This window comes from Lathyrus oleraceus, chromosome 2, assembly GCF_024323335.1.
Source record: "Lathyrus oleraceus cultivar Zhongwan6 chromosome 2, CAAS_Psat_ZW6_1.0, whole genome shotgun sequence".
Taxonomy (NCBI): Eukaryota; Viridiplantae; Streptophyta; class Magnoliopsida; order Fabales; family Fabaceae; genus Lathyrus; species Lathyrus oleraceus.
Genome location: NC_066580.1, coordinates 367,341,652 through 367,364,293, shown reverse-complemented (window position 1 = coordinate 367,364,293; position 22,642 = coordinate 367,341,652).

The window sequence follows — 22,642 nt, the reverse complement described above, 5'->3', positions numbered from 1 at the left end:
CCAGCAGTCGTAAGTCCTATCTTTGCGGTTTTTTCTACCTACAAACCGGTAGTTATAAACCCTGTTTTCTCCACTAGCAGAGTTAACTTTGTTGTTCATCCCAACCGATGACAATTTCCCCCTTGTGGTTATCTTCATCTAGTTCTTGATGTTGATTTTCCTTTGCTTGGATAAGTTGCTCAGATCAGCACTTATATCCCTAGCAAGTCTTTTGTGGATAATTGCCGTATGCTAGCAATTTTATCCCCAGCGGGTCCTTTCACCTTGTGTCAGTGATTGTGTTCCCCGGATCTTTCATTTTCACCAGTGAATCCTCAGCAGATCGCCTTTCATTTACCCTTTTGTTGGTAATGTCTGTTGCTCCTTTTGATTGGTCATCATTATATACCTAGTTTGGTATCCCGATGCCTTTCTTTTCGGTTGATTTATCCTTTATTAACCCAGTAACCGGTTGTGGATAATCTTCCATGCGAGTATATTATTCACGGTCTGCCGGTAATGAATAATATATCTCATGCACTCTTCAGTCGAAGCCTTTCGTGTTTTCCCTGATCGAGTAAGATTCGTTATTTCCCTTTGCGGAATCGAATATTTCTTTGTTGTTGGATAATTGCCGGATGCTTGCAATTTATCCCTTTGAGTTGTCTTTCGTTTACCCGGATGCTTGGTATCGATTGTCTCTCTTTTTGGTCGGTCACCTATTATATACCCAGTAACCGGTATCTTTGGTGTCTCTTCCTTTTCGAGTGTATTATTCACGGTCTGCCGGTAATGAATAATATGTCTCATGCGCTCTTTAGTTGGAATCCTTTGTTGATTTTTCCAGCTGGGCAAGATTCGTATTCTTTGTAGAATCGAATATCCATCCTTTAACCAGTTTGTGTTTTGGATGATGAGTATTTTGGAAGTGAAAACCAATTCACGTTTCGGTAGATCACCTATTATATACCCAGTAACCGGTATCTCTGGTGTTTCTTACCATGCGAGTTTATTATCTACGTTCTGACGGTAATAGATAATATATCTCATGCGAGTTCCTTATCCACGGTCTGCCGGTAATGGATATTGTATCTCATGCGCTCTTTGGGTTTGTGTCCCCAGTTGAGCAAGATTCGTATTCTTTGTAGAATCGAATATCCATCCTTTAACCAGTTTGTGTTTTGGATGATGAGTGTTTTGGAAGTGAAATCCAATTCACGTTTCGGTAGATCACCTATTATATACCTAGTAACCGGTATCTCTGGTGTTTCTTACCATGCGAGTTTATTATCTACGTTCTGACGGTAATAGATAATATATCTCATGCGAGTATCTTATCCACGGTCTGCCGGTAATGGATATTATATCTCGTTCACTCTTGGGTCAATCTTTTGATTGTTTTCTCCGCAGAGTAAGATTCGTATTCCTTGTGGAATCGAATGTCCATCCTATAAACAAGTCTGCTGTTCTAGCTTTCTTCAGGGTGATGAGTGTCTTGGAACACACACCAATTCACGTTTTTTCGGCCATCCTATAAACAAGTCTGCTGTTCTAGCTTTCTTCAGGGTGATGAGTGTTTTGGAACACACACCAATTCACGTTTTTTCGGTCATCCTATAAACAAGTCTGCTGTTCTAGCTTTCTTCAGGGTGATGAGTGTCTTGGAACACAAACCAATTCACGATTTCGGATCTTATCCTATAAACAACCCAGTAACCGGTTCAGGATAATTTTCCTTTCGAGTATATTATTCACGGTCTGCCGGTAATGAATAATATGTCTCATGCGCTCTTTGGTTGGAGTCCTTTGTTGATCTTCCCCAGTCGAGTAAGATTCATATTCCTTGTGGAATTGAATGTCCATCCTATAAACAAGTCTGCTGTTCTAGCTTTCTTCAGGGTGATGAGTGTTTTGGAACACAAACCAATTCACGATTTCGGATCTTATCCTACAAACAACCTACGACCCGGTTCAGGATAATTTTCCATGCGAGTACATTATTCACGTTTTGACGGCTATGAATAATATATCTCATGCACTCTCTTGTCGAACACTTTGTTTGTTTCCCCAACTGAGTAAGATTTGCATTCTTTACAGAATCAAATATCCATCCTATAAACAAGTTTGCTTTCGCTCTCTTCAGGATGATGAGTGTTTTGGAACACACACCAATTCACGTCTTTGGTCGGTCACCTGTTACATACCTACAACCCGGTATCCTTGGTGTTCCTTCCTGATTTTTGTTACCCTTATACCCGGTGACATCTCATTTTCTTTGGTGCTTCCTTAGTGAAGTTTTCCTTTTGCTTCTCCCCAGGAGTCAGCTTGTGTCTCTCCAATGGATTTATTTTCCTTTGGAATTCTTTTCCCCAGTGTGAGTCCTTCACTCCCCAGTGAGTTCTCCAGTTTGTTTTCTATTTCTCTAATCAGAGTCGTGTCTCGTTCACGCTGTGTCAGTTTTGTTTATCCCTAACTAGAGTCTTGTTAGAGTCCCCGTTCCTGGTGAGTGCATTACTCCGATGGATCGTCTTTTCTTCTGTGTGAATCATACTCCCCACAAAATTTGTGTCTTTTGCATACATACATTTGCATCATGAGGTCTCTTAGGGACCAAAATTTGTCTCATTACTGTTATTTAAGCCCATTCTACCGCGTCGAGATGAAGATTTCTAAACTTCACTTCTCCGGCTAGAATGACCTTAAATAGGGGCATCTGTAAGACCCCAATTTTGGCCCTAAGATCCCTCATGGCCCATATCATATCATATCATGGCCTCAAGGATCATTGCATGCCCTAGCTTCCCTCCTAGTGGGTGGGTTGCCTTGTGAGTGTGGTTCTTGATCACCAAGCATGCCTTGCATTTGTATATCTTTGCTTTTCATATGTTTACCAACCAAAAAGTACAAAAATATTGTCAGTTTAACCTTGTTGCTTGCAGTTGAAGCAATCATCAGCAATTAGGTCAAAATCAGCCACAATCAGTCAAAGCAATGGATGGTGGCCATTCTTGCAGAATTTGGGCACCATGATCAATAATCAAAAGTTCATACAACTTGGGATATCATTTGAAGGCAAGTTATCAAGGGATTAGGGTTTGGAATTCATCAGAAATGCTTCAGTCATCCAAAACCCTAGAAAAGTCAACAGAAAGTCAAACTTGGTCAACTGTGGATTTAATCAGTGATTTGATGGATGGAATTGATTTGAAGGAGTTCATTCATGTCTACACAAGCCTCATATATCATGTCAAATACCATCATGGAAGAATTTGAGGTCAAACAGAAAATTTCCAGAAATAGAAAGTGGACCTGTAATTTTAATTGCCAAAAATGGAAACTTCTTGATCTTAAACTTACATCATGATACAAGCTTCAAATGAATTTTTGCCCAACATGAAAGTTGAAGATCTTGTTCTCCCATTTTCAAAAAGTCCAAGAACTCCCAATTCCCATGTATGGTTGGCAAGTTATGACCAATTCAATTTCAAAAATTTGTGGACTTCAAAGGGCCATATCTCATGAACCACAAGGCCAAATTTAGTGGGGTTTTTTCCTACAAGTCCTATTTAACCCCCTCTTTCCAAAAATGTCATTCTCATTCACCAAAACTTCACCATGCAAAATGGCATTTTTGGACTTGACTTCATTAAATTCAAGTGTGGAAAAAAGTTGACTTTTTGATTTAGCAATTTTCAGCACATTTGGCCATTTGGGATCTGTTTTAGATAGTATTTGAAACATGCTCAAGGCCCAAACTCGGCCAGACCTCACACCCTCCATGTGCATTGGTTCAAATTAGCAAAATGCAAATTCCTTCCATTTGAGTTAACCAAGTTTAGCACATGATTAACCAAGCTTAAACAGACATATATAACTTCATTTCCTGCCAATTAAACCCTAGCTGCAGCCTCCATTCGAACAGATTATTCTCATTCTCTCATTTTTGCATTTTGCTCACCTTGCATTTTTCTGCCAAAATCTTCGAAGCACCACGAGTTCTCTTGGTTGTTTCATGACCTGGACATCATTGGGAGACCATTCCAAGCTCCATTATTCTACTGTAAAGCATTCCATGTCCTGTTTTTCTCCAAAGCACAATAATGGCCAATCGAGATTTGAAGGATTCTAAGCCTTGCTGAGCCAAATAGCTTCAAGTATCCATCATTTCAAAGCATAAAGAACGTCTGTTTCGAGCCAAAGTAGTCAAATAGCAACTGCATCATCACTTTGCTTCAGTTTTGGTAAGATTTCGATTTACTCCGTTTCCTAAACTATGTTATGCTTATTGTAGACCTTAATGTGCTGATTGTTTTGAGCTTTAAACCATGAAAAATGATCAAGTATTTAGCGAGTTATGTTGTTTTAAAGATTCACATGTGAATAATGTTTTGCTTAGTTCTTCCATTGCCAGCTCGATTTCATGATTTTGATGTTAGAATGTTGATAGGTTTTGTTTAATGTTTCGATTGATATGCTTATTTGTTGTTTCTGGGCATTTCGAAATTTCACGATTGAATGAGTATGATGAAGTTGCTACTGTAGTTGCCATGAAACCCTAACAGTTTTTTGCCCAGAATTTGTTTTAGCTATATGCAACGCGATTGGTTTGTTGTTCTATGTTGTTTCGCATGTACACTGTTTCATCGCCGTTTGCCTGTCCCAGCGTGCCACATCACCACCGATGCGCACCGTTTCATTTATTTGCACCCAGTAATTTGTTTTCATTTCATGAAAAAACGATTTGGTCTGTTTGGTTAGTTTGTTTTGCATGCGCAGCATTGTTCCAAAGCCATACTACCTGTTACCGCTTGACACGTCTGGAAATCGAAACTCACCGTTTCATTTAAATGGCAGCAGAATTACAATATTGCCATCGCCGGATTAACTAGCTATTTAAATCATTTCATTTTTTGTAATATTATTTCATTTTGTGACACAAGTTTATAAAAATCATTTCTCATTCATTTCAACTCCAAAAATCATGAAATTTTTTCCATCATATTCACATGAATGTCTATTATTTTATCATGATTTTTGCTGAATTTTTGGTTGGCTTGATTTTAAATGGTATTAGGGTTCTTAACATGTATGCTCATTTTGTACCTTTTGCCAAAACCATTGTGAAATTGTGATGATGCATCCAATGACCCTGAAATTTTTTGTGGTTAATCTACATTCATTCATGTTTGTTTTGATGTAGAGTTTTTGAATTTATCATATGTGGTTTGTGAGATATGAATTTTGGAAGTAGGGTGTGACAATTTGTGTCACACCATTGATATGCAAGTTCATGATTTTTGTTGACATGCTTCCTGACCTCCAATTAATGTGAAATTTTGCATGAACCTTCTCTTCTATGTCTAGTTCACTTGTGATTTTTCCTGGAATTAATTATGGCATTTCCAAATTGTTTGAGATTTTATCCCCTGTTTGACCAAAATGTTGACTTGTGTGATACATCTTGCCATTTCCTTTGTGAAATTCTCATACCTTATTGGATGATCATGAAATTTTACATGTGCATACTAGACATCTCAAGCTTTGCATTGGTGTTGGTCCCATTCATTTCTCATCTGTTTTCATTTGGTTATGATTTTTTGAAGTTGATACATGTATATTTGACTTCTTTGGGCATGATTGAAATTGTTTTGAATTCTTGATTTTAATTGACCATCCTCCCATGATCCAAATGAGCTGAAATTTTATATGTATGACATGTTATGAATTGTGATTGACCCTGAATTATTTGATAATTTTTGGAATTGACTATGTTTGGTTTTGAACTAAGTCTTGCTGTTGACTTCATTGAGCATATTGAAATTTGCTTTGACTTCATGATTTTCATTGACTGCCTTCCACTTGTCCAATTGTGATGAAATTTTACATGCTTACCATGCTAGGTGTTAGGATTGATCATGAATTATTTGGTGATTTTTGAAAATGTTTGAGTTGACTTTTGATGCAAGTCTTGCTGCTGACTTCTATATGCTCTCTTTTGCCATGCTTTGACTTTCTTTTGCTTATGAAATCATGATGATGAATGATGTGAATGAGGGACCAATTGGGTTTGCTTCTTAAATGTTTTAACTTGATTTTGGTTGACTATCCCTTGCTGTTTTGACTTTCTCATCTCATTTTGACCCTAGGCTTGTCCTAGTGGTCCTGTTGCTTATGTTTGAGCTCATTGTTTCAGGTTAAGCACAAATGCTTCAAAGAGAACAATCCAATTTGTTTGAGCTTGATTGTTTATCATGTGCTAACCTCTTTGTTTTGTAGGTTTCTTGGCTCATAAGCCTTGTGCCTTGTGCTTTGCACATTTGCCTATCTGTTTGACTGTTGACTTCTGTTTCCTTTTGATTTAAACTGTTGAACTGTGTACTGATTTGTTTGACTATTTCAGGTACCATTAGTTGCTTAGTTCTTTGAACTTGCTTTGCTTTGCTATTTAGCAATTTGCTTTGAGGTAATCCCTCTTTCTTCATGTAGACTGGAGACCCGGCCTGTTATTTGGCCGGGCAAACTGTCTGAAGTCCTCCTTAAGAGGCAATGCTCGTGTGTGTTTACTTTTGTCCCAAGCAGGAAAAGTCCTTCAAATAAGGCAATTGGTAGATCAAAGGGATAAGCAACCTATCCCCTACTATTCAGTGAGTCTTCTCATTGCTCCCATTACATGGTTGTAGCATTGAGACCAAAACCCAAGATCAATCGAGTCAATAATATGTGGAGAGAGTTCCTACTTTCTGAACTCCCACGCTTTCTGATATTCAAATGCTCTCCCTGATCAGGGATAAGAGCAATGAGGCACACCCCTCATATCCTTTCATCTGCTTCACCTTAGCCCCTCAATGGCAAGGTTAAGAGCAACTTTTGACCCTATTCCAGTTGGCCTCAGTGCCTAACCCTTTGTGTGAGCCTCCTTGTTTGGTTATAGAGTGTGTTGATTGATATTCATTGATTGATTGATCACTTGCTTCATATGAACATGTTTGCTTGTATGCTTCATGCATTTATCATCATCATTAATTGCTCATTAATGCACAATCATCTCATTTGTCTTTGTGACTTATCATTGCTGTGTACCCATTGAGGACAATTGTAAGACCATCCATTGGCCATTGCTCTTATGATATGGAAGTGAGTTGTAAGACCATTTCATTGGCCACTCATCTTATCTTTGCTTGATGCATTTGTTTGATTGTATGTGAGGTTGCAACTGTAAGTCCCTGTAAGTTGGCATTTGCTTTCCTATGATCACATGTTGCTTTGTTTGTTTGTATGTGAGGATACAACTGTAAGTCCCTGCAAGTTGGCGTTTGTATTCCTAGGACCATACTGTGGAGGTTAGAGTAAGCCCAGATAGATTGGCATCTGACGTCCATGTTTTGCTTTTCTTTGTTTATGTGAGGTTGCAATTGTAAGTCCCTGCAAGTTGGCATTTGCTTTCCTATGATCATATGTTGGATATTGGTATAAGTCCAGACATATTGGCATCCGGTATCCAAGTTTCATTTTGCTTTAGGAGATTAGTGTAAGTCCATTGAGTGGCCTCTGATATCCATTTCTGTTTTAGGAGACTGGTGTAAATCCATCTATTGGTATCCGGTATCCACCTTTTTATTTCTTTGTTTGAGGAGATTAGTGTAAGACCATTGAGTGGCATCTGATATCCAGTTTTATTTTAGGAGATTGGTATAAGCCCAGTGATTGGCATCCGATATCCGCTTTTGTTGACTTTCTTGTTTGTTTGTTATTATCCATTGCTATTCCAAAGGACGCACTTGAATCATCTTCTATATGATTTCAAGAAGTGAACCTTCTAAGAAGTTTTACAACCCATCTTCATTCATTCATCCCCATTATGTCCTAAACCTTTTCACACTTTGATTTCAAACTTGACATAGATATTGTGCAAACATCTTCATGTTTTCAAACCTAAAACCTGGACCCCAAGTCCTTGACTTTTTTCAAACTCCATTTCATGATACTTCTTTTGAATTAATCTTAATCATACTTTGACCCCACTTTCATAATCACAATCAATTAACTTCACCCATTCACTTGTTTTGGCTTTGTCCATTGATAATCTTTTCATGCATTAGCCATAGGTTTCAATTATCATTGTGGTTGATGTAAACCTCACCCTATCCTTAGTGAGTCGACAGTAAGACTTCCGTACTGAAAACAGGGCTAACCCCTCTAGTACGTCGAAGCTATCCTCGCATGGTGGATGTTGGTTTTGGTCGAGTGTTCTCCCATTGATAATGAAAAGCCTCAGTGCTATTGTTTAAAATTGAATCCACCAACTTTTGGAAATCTTTTAGCCGAACTACGGCGTTTTGATCCTTACCTTTGATGGAAGGTACGTAGGCAACGGGTTCATCCGTTCAAACCCAATAAAAATTGTACATTCTTTTCTCATCATCCCAATCATGTTTGCACAATGTTTATGTCATAACAAATAACAATTTAGTACAACAAGTGTGAAAAGGGCTCCCTAGGAGTACCTAGGACGTAGTGGGTGCCTAACACCTTCCCATTGCGTAATTTACCCCTTACCCAGACTCTCTGATCTTTTTATTAGTTTTCTACGTGTAAAACTTCTTAGGCTTTTGTTCGCTTTTTAGCCAATCCTTTGGATAAATAAAAGTGCGGTGGCGACTCGAAATTTCATTGTATGCTTTGCTTATGGTTTAATCGATAAATCATATAGCGACGAATACACCGCTACAATACCAATTCAAGCTTTGGTCGGTCACCTATTATATACCCAGTAACCGGTATCCCTGGTGTTCCTTCCTTTCTGCTCCCTATTATGACCTTGGTCCCCTGTGGAGTCAGATTTTCCTGAGTTGATGTACCTTTTTCAGGTCTTTCTCAGATGTTTGGTTGATTGATATCTCTCACCCTTATACCGGTCTTAGATATTCATTCTTCCTGAGTTTGTTGTTCTTTCACCCAGTAACCGGTGTTTAGATCACATGTCTCTTTGAGTTTGTTACCCAGTAGCCGGTAACACCTCATCTTGCAGTTTTTTCTCCATGAGAGTCTCTTTGTTAGACATTCCCCAGTGGAGTTTCCGTTGTGATTTTGCCCTTCTGCTATATTGGCATTTTCCCCAATATATGCAGTTGTCCCCCGCAGGGAGGTTCTGTGTGAATCTTTCCCCAGTCCGAGTCCGGATTTTCATCCGAAGTATCCTTCGTGGATAGTTTTGAGTCAGTTTGAGTCCTTTACTCCCCAGTAAAGTATCCAGTCGTGTCTTGTTCGCGCCGTGTCAGTTTCCCCTAATTCAGAGTCGTGTCCTGCGCTTGCATTCTTTTTATTTTTCTTATCCCCATGAGAGTCCTGTTAGAGTCTCTGTTCCTGGTGAGTGTATTACTCCAATGGATCGTCTTTCCTTTGTGGACCAGTATTGCCCATAGAGTTTGTATCTTTTGCATGCACGCATTCGCATCGTGAGGTCTCTTAGGGACCAAAATTTGTCTCATTACTGTTATTTAAGCCCATTCTACCGCGTCGAGATGAAGATTTTAACCTTCACTTCTCCTGCTAGAATGACTTTAAATAGGGGCATCTGTAAGACCCTAATTTTGTCCCTAAGATCCCTCATGGCATCATATCATTTCATTGCATTGCCTCAAGGATCATTTAACACCTTGCTTCCTTCCCTGTGGGTGGGATCTTTCTTGAGAGTGGTTCTTGATCACCAAGCATGTTTGCATTTGTATATCATTGTTTTTCTTTGTATCACTAACCAAAAAGTACAAAAATATGTCATTAACCCTTTGTCTTGCAGATGAAGCATTAACAGGTCAAGGCAATCAAAGGCATTCATTGAGCAGTAGATGGTGGTCATTCTTGAGATTTGGACCCCACAATCATTCACAAGAGTTCATATGAGCTATGATGTTATTTTGAAGCAAAATCCCAAGTGGTAGAGGCTTGAATTTCATCAGAACATTCTCAAGTCAACTGAAGACCTAGAAAGTCAACTGCAAAGTCAGCTGTGGATTTGGAAGTGGGAAGTGATTAGAAATCCTTCATTCATGTTCAAACAAGTCTCATTTGACATTTCAAACACTCACATTGAAGAATTTGAGGTCCAGTCAAAAATTTCCAAAAATAGCAAGTCACCTATAATTTGAACTTTCCAAAAATGGAAAGATTATGGACCAACTTCAACTTAATATTACATCATCAAGAAAGCTTCAAATGAAATTTTGTTGAACATGAAAGTTGTAGATCTTTCTCTCCCATTTCCAAAATGTCCAAGATCATGAATTTCTAGTGTATGGTTAAGGAGATATGATCAGATCATGGCAAAATGGTGCATGGGACTTCAAATGAGCATAACTTTTCAACCAAAGCTCCAAAATGAGTGGTTCTTTTAGCTAAATTCTCCTCATGACCTCTAATTTCCAAATCATGCATCACATTACATGAATTGTCATCACATGATCACTTGTTAATCCATGGTTTTTTTGGAGGGAAATCACAAAATTCAAAATTGGTGCATGGTTTGAACTTTTTGCCATTGCCATTGGTTTTAAAATTTGATTTTAAGTGAAAATGAATGAAATTTGTGTACTGTTCACACATGCATTCCATGCATAAGAGGTGAAAATCCAATTTGTGCATACACCATAAAATTTGGTTAATCTCATTAGCATTTGGCTTAAACATGATTTGAGCATGATTAGTAAGACATATATAAGAGTAATCATAACTGCATTCAGGATTAACAACCATTTTTCAGATCTAGATCCAAAATTCTTCAAACTTTTCTCTCAATTTTTTTTGCAATTTCTTCAAACAAGAACACTTTCTCTTGGTTGATTCATGCTCCTGAGGTGTGGTTGAGCAAGATTGGACGTGAAATCAAAGGAAACCGTGCCATATTGAAGCATACTCGAAGCTTGAAGCATCCATGGTGATTTCAAATTATGCTATGTTCAAGTGTGTTTGAGCTTCAATCTCTCCTCCAATCATCTATACAAGCATCACAGGGAAGCTTTTGATCATTTCAAGTCTTGGATAGCACGAATTCCAGCTTCTGCACTTCAAGAGGTCACAATTGGAATCTCTTATTTTTGAAATATATTGCTATAAAGTTGTAGATCTAAGCATGCTATTGAATCTGAGCTTTGAATCGTGTGAAATGATGCATTGTACATGAAGTTATGCTTGTTTAAAGTTTTGATGTTGAACTTTATTTTCTTCGATCCAAGCTTATCTTGATGTTTTTGCATGAATTGTTTGTGGATCTTTGATGTACGTGGAAAATACTGCATGATGCTGTGCTTGATTTTGATTTTTAGACACATTTTAGAAAATCTGGAAAATCCAGATGAAGATCATGATGATCTTCATCTTCAACCTTGAATGTTCTTCATTTCCAGAACCAGCCACGGTTTCGCTACCATTTAGCTACGAAATTTCAAAATTAGCTACGAACTTTTGGCGCGCTAGGGTTTGGATCAATACGGTGTCGTTTTGATTGAGGCGCCACTTTTGAATTTGCGCCTGGTTCGATTCCTGGCGAGCGAAGTTTTTCAAATGCTTCATTATTTTTCTATTTTCCCTCTACATTTCATATTACATGTCCATTTCTTTTTTTTTATATCTTCTTTAACTTCAAAAAATCATACCAATTTGAAAACTCATCCAAATTAACTCCAATTTTTTGCATTGTGATCCTTGGTTTGTCTACTTTCTTATCATCATGATTTCCAAAGTTGTACTTGGCTGGATATTATTTTGTGCTAGAATGATTGATCATATGTCTTATTTTGACCTTGACTTGTTCAAACTATTGTGAAATGCTTGTTTCTTATCCAATTAATGTGAAATTTTGCATGATCAAATTAGACATATTGCTTGACATTTTGGCTTTGGTTTGGTATTTTTCCTATGTTCCATTCTGTTTTATGCTTGTGCTAACTTGGTGTGACAATTTGTGTCACACCCTTGCTTGTCCAACTTGTACCATGTGATTTCCATACCAAATGATGTCCAATGCTTCTGATTTTTTGTGTGTTGATCATGATAGATGTCTTGAATATGCATGAATTTTTCCAGATTTATTTGAATCATTTATGTTTTGATTTCAATTTTTCATTCATGATGATCACATGTGAGCTTTAAAATTGCCTTGAACTTCATTTGATCATGAAATGCTTTTGGTAATTGATTTTGATATGAGACCTTTTGGAATGTGTCAAGATATGATTGAAGTTGATTCATGTTAAATTTGAGCTCCTGTTTTGAATTTTTTCTCCATCTTTGACCCTAGGCTTTGACCTAGTGGTTTGTGGCTTATGTTTGAGTTTTGATTTCAGGTTTAAGCATTCAAATGTCATGGTTGATGATGCTCCATCATTTGAACATTGATGTTTGCTTTTGATTACGAACACTTGTGTGTTTTGTAGGTTGATGCTAACTCATTTGAGTTTTGCCTTTGGCTTACACCTTTTGTATATTGAGATTGTCTGTTGTTTATTGACTGCTGTCTGATTGTCTGAGTTTTATACTGATTTGCTTAGTTGTTTCCACAGGTACCTAAGTTGCTTTAAGTTCATTGTGAACTTTGCTTTTGCTTGGTTGCTTAACCACTTAGGTATAATCTCTAATCTTCATGTAGTCTGGAAGACCTACTGTTATTGGTAGGCACCTATATGAAGTCCTCCTTAAGAGGCAATGCTTGTGATTGTTTAATTTTTGTGCCAAACAGGAAAAGTCCTCTTATGAGGCAATTGGCAGATAAAAGAGATGTGTAATCCATCTCCTGCTACTCAGTGTGTCATTCACTTTGCTCACACAATGTGTTGATGCATTGTGAATAATAACCCAAGATCTTATAGAGTCCATTTGTGGAGAAGAGTTCCAACTTTCTGAACTCCCACACTTTCCATTGATCAAAGCTCTCCCTGACCAGGGATAAGAGCTATGAGGCACACCCTTCATCTCCATTCCATCTACTTCACCCTAACTCTCAATGTTAGGGTTAAGAGCTCAAAATACCCCATTCCAGTTGGCTGTAAAGCCTAACCTTGCTTAAGCCTAATTGATTGTATATAGTGTGTGCTAATTGACTTGTTTGTTTGCTTACTTGGTTCATCTGTGCATATTTGCTTAAGTGTGCCTTTGTGCATTTGTCATCATTGCTTGTATATCATTTCATAAACATTGTTCATTACTTTGCTTTGTAGCATCTTGTTTTGTCCATGGAGGAAGCAAGCATAAGTCCATTACTTGGCAGTTGCTCCTATGATATGGTAGGAGACTAGTATAAGTCCATTGATTGGCATCTGGTATTCTGGTTATTTTGTTTTGGGAGACTAGTATAAGTCCATTGATTGGCATCTGGTATCATTGTTATTTTGTTTTGTGAGACTAGTATAAGTCCATTGATTGGCATCTGGTATCATGTTTTCTTTGTTTTAGGAGACTAGTATAAGTCCATTGATTGGCATCTGGTATCCATGTTTGCTCTTTGCTTTAGGAGATTGGTGTAAGTCCATTGATTGGCATCTGGATCCATGTTTTGTTTTGGGAGATTGGTGTAAGTCCATTGATTGGCATCCGGTATCCATTTTGTTTTGCGAGATTGGAATAAGTCCATTGATTGGCATCCGGTATCCATTTACTTTGTCCATCTATTATTTGCATTGTTGCCTATTCCAAAGGAATCACTTGAATCATTTACATATGATCTCGAGAGGTGAACATCTAAGAAGTTTTACATCCCTTAACCCCCCCCCCCCCCCCACCTTTTGTTTCTTTAAACCTCCATTTGCATGTTAACCCAAAACCTGAAAATTATTGTGCAAACATTTTCATTTCTTTTCAAATTAGAAACCTAGGCCTTAAGCCTTTGATTTTCAAACTCATTTCATAATACTTCTTTTGAATTGAATTCTAATCACACTTTGACCACTTTTTTGTGAATAATCCTAATTAATTAATTTCATTCATTCAATTGTTTTGTGGCTTTGTCCATTCTTGATAAGTTTTCATACATTAGCCATAGGTTTGATTTATCCTAGTTGGTTGATGTTAATCTCACCTTTTGTCCTTAGTGATTGAATTGTAAGACTTCCTTGCTTATTATAGGGTTAACCCCTCACTAGCAAGTTGATGCTTTTCTCATATGGTGGACTTGTTGTTTGTATAAGGTTGAGTTTTCTCCCGTGTATAACGAAAGACCTTAGGGCTTTTGTTTTAAAATCAACCCACTCATATTTTGGAAATCTTTTAGCCGAACTACGGCGTTTTGATCCTTACCTTCCATGGAAAGGTACGTAGGCAATGGGTTCATCCGGTCAAACACAAAAATAATAACTTGTATATTCTTTCTCTCGTCCCTTCAATCCATGTTTGCACAATAAATATTTCATAAACAAATAACATCTCGTACAACAAGTTGTGAAAAGGGCTCCCTAGGAGTACCTAGGACGTTTTGGGTGCCTAACACCTTCCCATTGCGTAATTAACCCCTTACCCAGATCTCTGATCTTTTCATTAGTTTACTATGTGTAAAACTTCTTAGGCTTTTGTTCGCTTTTTAGCCATTCCTTTGGATAAATAAAAGTGCGGTGGCGACTCGATTCTTTGTATACTTTGCTTTTGATTTAATCAATAAATCATAAAGTGACGAATACACCGCTACAGGTAGACCTGGTTCCTGGAGGAAATTCTTGATATCATAATACCAAGGCTTGTCATCATTCACTTCTTCAACCGCAAATACGTGAGCTGGTCTATCCAAGCGCATCACAGTGATGTTGGGAACTTCATTCCAACACTTGACTACAATCATGGAAGCAAGCGTAGCAAGAGCATCTGCCATCCGATTATCCTCTCGAGGAATATGATGAAAGTCAACTTCTGTAAAGAAAGTTGAAATCCTCCTCGCATAATCTCTATACCGAATAAGACTTGGCTGATTCGTTTCCCACTCTCCCTTGATCTGATTGACAACCAGGGCCGAATCACCATACACATCGAGATGCTTAATCCTCAGATCAATGCATTCTTCCAATCCCATAATACAGGCTTCGTACTCAGCCATATTATTCGTGCATTTGAAAGTTAGCCTTGTTGTAAACGGAATATGTGTGCCCTGAGGAGTAATGATTATTGCCCCAATTCCATTTCCGTACTGATTTACAGCGCCATCAAACACCATCGTCCATCTGGAACCAGGTTCCGGACCTTCATCAAGTGTAGGCTCATCACAATCTTTCATTTTCAAATACAGAATCTCTTCATCTGGGAAGTCGTACTGAACAGACTGATGATCTTCAATCGGCTGATGTGCCAAATGGTCAGCCAAGATACTACCTTTGATAGCTTTCTGAGCTCGATACTCGATATCATACTCAGACAACAACATCTGCCAACGGGCAATCCTCCCAGTTAAAGCAGGCTTCTCAAAGATATACTTGATTGGATCCATTCTGGATATCAACCAAGTTGTATGATTTATCATGTACTGGCGCAAACGCTTAGCGGCCCAAGCCAAAGTACAACACGTCTTCTCAAGCATAATGTATCGAGACTCACAATCAGTGAACTTCTTACTCAGGTAGTAGATAGCATATTCTTTCTTTCCCGATTCGTCTTGCTGACCAAGTACACAACCCATGGAGTCTTCAAGAACAGTCAGATACATGATCAGAGGTCTTCCTTCTACAAGCGGAGACAAGATCAGAGGTTTAGACAGATACTCTTTGATACTGTCGAAAGCTTTCTGGCAATCCTCGGTCCAATCATGAGCCTGATCTTTCCGAAGAAGCTTGAATATCGGCGCACATGTGGCAGTCATGTGGGATATAAATCTGGAAATATAGTTCAAACGACCAAGAAAACCTCGGACTTGCTTTTCAGTTTTGGGCGCAGGCATCTCTTGTATTGCTTTGACCTTTGCAGGATCAACTTCAATACCTCTTTCGCTGACAACAAAACCCAATAACTTGCCGGAACGGACTCCAAATGTACATTTGTTCGGATTCAGACGAAGCCTGAACTTCCTCAGACGCTGAAAAAGCTTCAACAAATGCTCAACATGTTCAACTTCCGTTCGGGACTTAGCAATCATATCATCAACAGAGACCTCTATCTCCTTGTGCATCATATCATGAAACAAGGTAGTCATAGCTCGTTGATACGTGACTCCGGCGTTCTTCAAACCGAAGGGCATCACTCGATAACAGAATGTTCCCTAAGGTGTGATGAATATTGTCTTCTCCATATCCTCGGGTGCCATCTTGATTTGATTATATCCGGAAAATCCGTCCATAAATGAGAAGACTTTGAATTTAGCTGTATTGTCTACCAACATATCAATGTGTGGTAGAGGAAAATCATCTTTCGGACTAGCTTTATTCAAATCTCTGTAACCAACACACATACGGACTTTTCCGTCTTTCTTGGGCACATGCACAATATTGGCCACCCATTGAGCATATGTGGAAGTCACCAGAAACCCCGCATCAATTTGCTTATGAACTTCCTCTTCGATCTTCACTGCCATATCTGGATGAGTTCTCCTGAGCTTCTGCTTCACAGGCACACACTCAGGCTTCAGAGGCAGGAAATGTTGCACAATATCTATATCTAGACCCGACATGTCTTCATACGACCAAGCAAAGATATCAGAATATTCTCGTAGCAAACTGATCAACCCCTTCTTGACAGACTCTTTAAGAAGTGCCCCAATCTTCACCATCCGAACACAATCTTTAGACCCCAAGTTGACTGTTTCCAGATTCTCCAGGTGCGGCTGAATGATCTTCTCTTCGTGCTCAAGAAGACGGGTAATCTCATCAGGAATCCCTTCAACATCATCTTCCTCTGCCTCGAATACAGGGAACTCAAAATTGGGAGATGGCGTTGGATCATTATGTTCAATGGGTTTTAGAATCAACCTGCATAATGATTTCGGATAATAAAAAGCTTTAGAATTTAAACAAGCAAATCATTATGCAGATGAAAAGATTGCTTTTATTCTTGTTTTATAGTTTTTTGTGATCACCGATTTCATGCAAAAGCAAAAAGTGAAAACAAATGGAAAAACAAATGGAAAAACAAATGTTTAACAATGCATTAATTGAATGAAAATATCATTGTATAAATGTTGCCAACAATGTCATCACTTCTCCTTTTGGCATGTGAGAAGGGTTTTTAAACAAAGTGAACATATTACGCTGACTTATGAATGATCGTAGGAACATCTACAGCGACCCAATTGTGGCAGATCCCGCCAGGGATGACAAAATTGCTAGTATCCTCTGCATCCTCTTCCAAGATAGCAGCAGCTTCCTCAGCTTGAGCAGCAAGGATGAAACCTCCACTCTTGAACAACCCTTTCTCATTGAATACCCCAGAAGAATAGCCAATGCCAACCCGGGACTTATTATCTTCAAGCTCAATCATCTTTCCTAGACCAACAACTGCACCACATTCGATGGCCAGTTTCGCATCACGATAGGAAGCAAATGAAGGGAACTTCTTCTCAATCGGCTCAGCAATAGATAAAGCTTGGAAGGGCGTTCCAACTTCATCCTCAGCATCAATGTATGAGAAAGAAGATAAGTGGCTAACCAGGAAAGTCCTTTCTCCCCCTAACACAACCAGTTTTATATTCTTAACGAACTTCAGCTTCTGGTGTAGGGTGGATGTCACGGCGCCAGCCTCGTGAATCCATGGTCTACCAAGGAGACAGCTATAAGATGGGTGGATATCCATGACCTGAAAGGTAACTTGGAAATCACTTGGTCCAATCCTGATTGGGAGATCAACTTCCCCAATCACGGTCTTACACGACCCATCGAAAGCTTTCACAACAACACCACTCTGTCTCATGGGAGGACCTTGATATGACAATCTCGAAAGAGTGGTCTTTGGCAATACATTTAGAGATGACCAAGTGTCCACCAGCACGTTGGACATGGCGTCGCTCTTGCAATTCATGGAAATATGTAAATCCATGTTGTGGTCTCTTCCCTCCTCAGGGAGATCAGCGTCATAGAAACTCAAAGTGTTGCAAGCAGTGATGTTTGCAACAATACTGTCAAACTGCTCAATAGTGACGTCGTGATCAACATAAGCCACGTCCAAAACTTTCTGCAGAGCCTCCCTATGGGGTTCTGAATTCAGTAGCAAGGATAACACGGAGATTTTGGACGGCGTTTGTAGAAGCTGGTCTACAACATTGTACTCACTCTTCTTGATGAGCCTCAGCATCTCATCACAATCTTCATTCACAGTGCCACTCGGGCCAACAGAAGAAATAAGAGTCTTTTGTACAGAGGAGGGTTTAGCAACAGCAAGTGCCGGGTTTGGAGAATTAACAGCATTCCCAACCGGACGCTCAACAGAATCAGCCCTAGCCTGAGGCTTCGGGGGTGAAAACACGCGACCACTACGGGTCAACCCGCTCACATCAGCAATACTAACAACAGAGGATGAAGGCAACAACACTTCTTTCTCATCTTCCACAGCAACAGGATTATAGCGGAATGGAACAGCTTTATCTGAAGAATAATGCACAGGGCCTGCAGGCTTAATCACCAAAGAAGAAGAGACCTTCTGCTTGCTACCATCATAACGGATGACAACAGGCTCAGGAATTTTGAACACAGGAGAAATCAAATTCACCTCTGGTTCGTCTTCGTCAACATTTCTGTTCTGAAGAATCTCAATAGTTCCATCATCCAACAGCTCTTGCAGCTCTCTACGCACTTGGCGACAACCCAGACGATTGACAGAGCAGATACGGCCCTTGTCATGGTCGTGCTCCATATGACTGTAATCACACAGTAGACGATGCAACTCAACAAATGACTGTCGAATATGGCTCACATATTTGACTTTATATTTGCCAGGGCAACCCTGGACCATGTTAACCGACTTCCCATGCTCGGGCAATGGGTTCTTCGTAACATTGGGGCCTGAGTCCTCAAAGCTCAGAATGCCGCATCTCATAAGGTCTTGAACCTTAGTCTTCAGTGGATATAAACACAATGCTGGTCAGGCTTGTACAACCACTGCGGGTTAGCAGGTACAGCCGGAGGCTCTCTAGGAGTAATCAATTTCCGCTCTATTAAAGAGGGATATAGCTCAGCGTATGACACAGGAATCGGATCGAAATTGATCTTCTTCCTCTCATAATTCGAATTAGCATGATTACTGTTGCGAGGCTGGTAAGCCTGTTGCTGAGGACGATGTTGCTGCTGATACTGCTGATTGTCACGGAAGACAGGTGCTATATGAGCCACCTGATGCTGATTGCTGGCATGACGCACAGGCTTCCTCTTGGCAGAGGGTCCTCTGGATTTAGCATGGGATTGCACAGCATGTGCCTCCCTATCTTTATTCTTAGCAAAGGCCCCATACCGCTTGCTAGAAGAGCCTTCATCCTTGGATAAACGTCCTTCACGGACTCCTTCCTCCAATCGCATCCCCATGTTCACCATCTCGGTGAAATCAGAGGGAGCACTAGCGATCATCCGCTCATAGTAAAATGAACTAAGAGTCTTCAAAAAGATCTTAGTCATTTCCTTCTCTTCCAGCGGAGGAGTAATCTGAGCTGCCAGCTCTCGCCACCTCTGGGCGTACTCTTTAAATGTCTCTTTGTCCTTCTGGGACATGGCTCTGAGTTGATAACGGTCAGGAGCCATATCCACGTTGTATTTGTACTGCTTGACGAAGGCTTCGCCAAGATCATTGAAGGAACGGATGTTTGCACTATCTAGGCTCATATACCACCGAAGAGCTGCACCGGACAAACTATCCTGAAAATAATGAATCAGCAGTTGATCATTATCTGTCTGAGTAGACATTTTCCTGGCATACATAACTAGGTGGCTGAGCAGGCAGGTGTTCCCTTTGTACTTCTCAAAGTCTGGGACCTTGAATTTGACAGGAATCTTCACACCGGGAACCAAACATAATTCAGCAACAGATTTGCCGAACAAATCCTTCCCTCGAAGGGTCTTCAATTCCTTGCGGAGTTCAAGGAATTGGTCATTCATAGCATCCATCTTCTCATTAACATATGGGCCCTCAGACGGCTCAGCATGATAGATGGTGTCGTCTACCCTGGGAATGGTATGCACGACAGGAGGAGGCATCGCAAGGACCGGGCTAGATGCCGACATGGAAGCAAATGTCGGAGCTGGAATATCAGGCATATAACCAGGAGGCATACCCCACGGAAACCCGGCTGGCATGGTTGGCACAAAATGAGCACTTGCAGCTGGCACAGTCGAGGAGACTATCTCTGATATAACAGTCCTCTGGGTCGGAGTTGCAGGAGGTGGAGACGGCTGATTCTGCGCAGCTAGAAACTGCTCCATCAGAGCACTCAATCTGGCAACCTCTTCCTTCAGCTCACGGTTCTCTTGTTCAAGTTGATCCATCACTCTTGTAGAGTTGGCTCTAGTATAGTACCGATGAGTCAGCTTGTCTTCAAAATAAATGAAGAGCGTAGAGTTAGGCCACAGACAAGAAGACCAGAACAACACCTGCTTATGCAAAATGATGCATGCAATGCTCGTGCACATGATTTGTCTTTATTTTCAAAGGAACTTTTAGGGTATTATTTGCAATTTTTGAATATTTAGCATTTAATCGCATATGGAAAATATCTCATCAAGTATTTTTGAACAAAAGAAGTACATCATTGCCAATTATTACAAGAGAGAAGGAAAATAAACATCCTATGGATCCCTAGAAGCTCGGGATGCTGGAAGATAAGCTGCACGAAGCCTCTTGATCTCTCTCTCATATGCTGCTTCCATATCCGCCTTATCTTTGGCGAGTCTGTCATACCTCCTTTTCCAGAACTTAGAAGACTGAGGAAGTAGAGAAGTCCAAGTATCATAAGGATCATCATTAACCTGATGTTCGAGAAACTCGATCATGGCATCTTTCTCCTTGATTTGCTGAAGCAACTCTTCTCTTTCATGGATCCAAGCACGTGAAAGGTCTTCGTCTCTTAACTCCTGTACGCCTTGGTTAGGGAGGGTTGAAGGCCCAGTCACAACCAACGGTGTAGGTCTCGGATAATCATAAGGCATGAGATACTCAGATGCTCTCTTCCTCACCCAAGCAGTGTATGGCTCCAAAGCTATGCAGTTCTTCGGACCCAACTCACTTCTACCCTTCTTGTGAATCTTACGCCAAGCGCGGACCATCCTGGCTTTCAGGCCTTGGGGATCTTTACCCTCCTGAAAGAACACACCTTCTAACAGAATGTTATTAGGTTTATCCTTTAGGGGGAACCCAAGCTGACGACGTGCTAACGCAGGGTTGTAGCTAATCCCACCACATGTACCAAGAAGAGGCACATTGGAGAATTCACCACAAGAATCAATAATCTGGACACCGTCATATGCACGATCATACCAAGAGATATCATCATTAGTGAGAGACATAAGCCTCGTAGACCACCGTAGACATCCCTTATTTTCCTTGAAAGCAACCGTCTGAGGTAAGTGAGAAATAAACCACTTATACAACAGAGGCAAACAGCACACAATAGCACCACTACCCTTCGCATTCCTCAGATGCAAAGAAAAATAGGTATCACCCAACAGAGTCGGAACGGGATTAAGAACAAAAAAGATCCTAATAGCATTCACATCCACAAATTTTTCGATGTTGGGGAACAATACCAATCCATAGATGAGAAGCACAAATATAGCCGCAAAGGCATCCTCACTCATGGCCTTCCCATAAACGGTAGCTTGAGCGATGAGGAACTCGTAAGGAAGACCTTGAATTCCACCTTTGGTAGTCATATGAGCTTTAACCAAAGATTCATCTTTGTGCAACATGTCAGCTATCTCTCGAGAAGTAGGAATACTCTCCAAGCCACTGAATGGCACCTGATCCAGAATCGGAATACCCACAAGATGAGCATATTCGTCAAGGGTAGGCAATAGCTGAAAGTCCGGAAAAGAGAAGTAGTGATACAGAGGATCATAGAACTGCGCCAAAGTATTCATCAACCCTTCATCAACCTGAGTAGTCAACAGAGGCAGAAGCTTCCCATAACGAGCTTTGAAACCCAAGGGATCTAATACATATGATGTCAGATTCCTTAACTCTTTCAGATCGGGCTGTCTGAAGCTGTACTTCTTTGTATGCCTTTTTGGTCTTTCCATATCTGAAAATTTTGCAAATAAACCCCTTAAGTTCCTTGAAAATTTCCTTTTTATCTGATGATATGGATGCAGATGAATGCATGAATGCATGAATGCAACAATCACACTCAAGGATCAAGCAAAGCACACCAGACAAAGGTCATGGGATGGTTCGTATTATCCTTAATATCAATCATCCATTTTGGTGGATTATGGTTTTCACCTTATCGACACCCAAGTTCCATTGATATTAACGATATACGAACGGTTCAACCATCCTTAATATCAATCATCCATTTTGGTGGATTATGGTTTTCACCTTATCAACACCCAAGTTCCATTGATATTAACGATGGGTGAACGGATCAACCATGAATCACGGGTTTGTTGTGAGTCACGAGCATGGAGTCTCGGTTAAGAACCACCCAAAGGGAGTGTACTATGGTTTAAACCTGCCGAACATGTTCTACAAGTGGTTCCCATAGTCATCATCCCATCTTTCGAATATTATC